The following is a 2500-nucleotide window of genomic DNA, read 5'->3' as shown; positions in this document are numbered from 1 at the left end:
ATGGTTCGATTAGTCTTTCGCCCCTATACCCAGTTCCGACGATCGATTTGCACGTCAGAATCGCTACGGACCTCCATCAGGGTTTCCCTTGACTTCGTCCTGACCAGGCATAGTTCACCATCTTTCGGGTCCCAACGTGTACGCTCTGGGTGCGCTTCTCGCAATGAGAACGAGACGCCCCGGAGTGCGGAGCCGCATCGCGACGCGGCCCATCCTCCCTCGGTCGACAACCAGGGCCGACCTTCACTTTCATTACGCCTTTAGGTATCGCTGATCCCAATGACTCGCGTACATGTTAGACTCCTTGGTCCGTGTTTCAAGACGGGTCCTAAGAGTACCCAAAGCAGTAGCGTCGCCGACCGGTATCGGTCCCCCGAGTTGCCCCGGGGAACGTTTGCAGGCCTGTCGAAGTTGCCAACCGTACGACCAACAGCGGGCCAGGACCGGTGACGGCGCTAGGTCCGTAAGCCTCCGTGTACCGTGGCGCGCGCTTGCGACGGCCTCGACGCACTCCCGCGTGTGAGAGCTGCGGCCTGATACCGGTGCGTACCGCCGGGCAGCCGGCCGGGCGACCGAGGGTTTGACGGCGTGCGTGTTACCGGCGACGCGTCAGACACCGCACCTGCCGCCGTAGACCGACACCCAGCGGGTCGCGACGTTCTACTAGGGGGGAAGTGCACGACGACGAAAACGCCGGACATCGGCGCGCGGCAGCGTGCCCGCGCGCGAGCCGTGAGGCCCCGCGGGGCATCGCCCACCGACGCGAAGCCAGCGTCGCTGACGATGAATCTCCCCGTTCGATCTTTGTTTTTAGGTTTACCCTGAACGGTTTCACGTACTCTTGAACTCTCTTCAAAGTTCTTTCAACTTTCCTCACGGTACTTGTTCGCTATCGGTCTCGTGGTCGTATTTAGCCTTAGATGGAGTTTACCACCCACTTAGAGCTGCACTCTCAAGCAACCCGACTCTAAGGAGAGATCCTCCCCGGAGAGCACCGGTCGCTACGGGCCTGGCACCCTCTGCGGGTAAGTGCCCCATTCAAGATGGACTGGACGCGACGCGGCACCTCGGGATAAGCGGACCCTCCCAAACACCACATTTCCCTGCGGCGGAACCGCGGGATTCGGTGCTGGGCTCTTTCCTGTTCGCTCGCCGCTACTAAGGAAATCCTGGTTAGTTTCTTTTCCTCCGCTTAATAATATGCTTAAATTCAGCGGGTGATCTCGCCTGCTCTGAGGTCGTCAAAAGAAATTGTCGAGGCTGTACTCATATATATATAATACGAAGAAGGCGAGACGACGACGACGACGACGCGAGAGAAAAGAGAAACGCAACGCGGCGAAACGCCGCGCGCGAGCGCTTGGTTAGACTACGCCGCGTGCCCCGGTCAAGAGCTGCTACCATACATAGCGCTTTCGTGGACCTGGAACACGCGCGGTCGACCCGCGCGCGATCTCTCACCTCGCACACACTTTTGCTGCGCAGGGGGCGATCGGTGCACGCAAAATATTTGAAAGAAGAGACGAAGGGAAAATGAGAAAACGAACGAGGCAGAGAGAACAACCGCGAGAGCGTGGTGGTCTTTCGTCGACGTTGCGTCAACCGCGCCGCGATCCGCGCGACCGCGCGCGCCAACCAACCGACCACGACGACAACTGGCCAGCCAGCCCGACGCGAACGTCGGAGGCCGGTTTGCGCGTCGTGGTGGCGTCGGCAACGCGACTGCGGCGGCGGCCGGCAGCAGCTGCAGCGGCGACGACCACTCTTCTCTCTCTTATAATACGGTCAGGTTCTCTCGTATCTTTGCTTCGTCGTATATATCTCTAAAATCCCTCCTCTCGAGTTTCCTTTGCGTTGGCGGCGGTAAAGCGACGATATGCGCTCTGTGCAGAAGGAGAACGAGGAGGCGCGCGATTATCTCGCGGTCTCTATTCTCCTCTCCGATCTTCATTCGAAGAAGGAGAGGAAAACTCAAACTCGGTTCTCCGCGCTCCTTATGAACCTTTCTCCGTGGATCAGCTCGATCCCGCGCGCGCCGCAAGCGGCACACAGGCCACCTTCCCGGGAGTACAAGCGCGAACGAATTGGTCGGCTTGTTTCACTCCGCGGCGGCGCGAGAGAGGCAGATCTACTCTTTTTCGTTCGGCGCGTATATACGTATAACGTATAAACTCCTTGCAAGAGCTCGCCACGTTTATCACCACCGCGCACGTCCTTCCTCCCGTGCGTGTGTGTGCGTCTCTCTGGCGATTCTCGATCGCATCTTCGGTCGGTCGTCGTTCATTCGTTCGACCCTCAAACCTCGTTATTTCGACGACGCCCAACGGGGGCGCGAGAGTATCCGCCCCGGCGAGAGAGAGAGCGGCGGCAGAGAGCGCGAGAGCCTTCGTAAACCCTGATGGAATCCAGCAACTCGCCGCGTGGATAGCGTGCAGGTGCCTGATACCCCGGGGAAGGCGTCATCGACGACTCGCTTCTCTCTCTTCTCGTGGATGCGGGT

General features: G+C 59.4%; 1 non-coding gene across 1 annotated transcript in view; it reads right to left on the bottom strand.

Moving 5' to 3' along the window:
- Window positions 1-1241, bottom strand: part of LOC139112872 (large subunit ribosomal RNA) — a 4059-nt gene extending 2818 nt beyond the window's left edge. The window contains exon 1 of the ribosomal RNA XR_011547498.1: window positions 1-1241. This exon is cut by the window's left edge and continues 2818 nt beyond it. This is a non-coding gene — a ribosomal RNA (large subunit ribosomal RNA).
- Window positions 1242-2500: the final 1259 nt, after the last annotated feature.

This window comes from Cardiocondyla obscurior, unplaced genomic scaffold (assembly GCF_019399895.1).
Source record: "Cardiocondyla obscurior isolate alpha-2009 unplaced genomic scaffold, Cobs3.1 scaffold61_0_135138, whole genome shotgun sequence".
Taxonomy (NCBI): Eukaryota; Metazoa; Arthropoda; class Insecta; order Hymenoptera; family Formicidae; genus Cardiocondyla; species Cardiocondyla obscurior.
The sequence above is the reverse complement of the archived record's forward strand: the minus strand, read 5'-3'. Positions and strand labels throughout refer to the sequence as shown.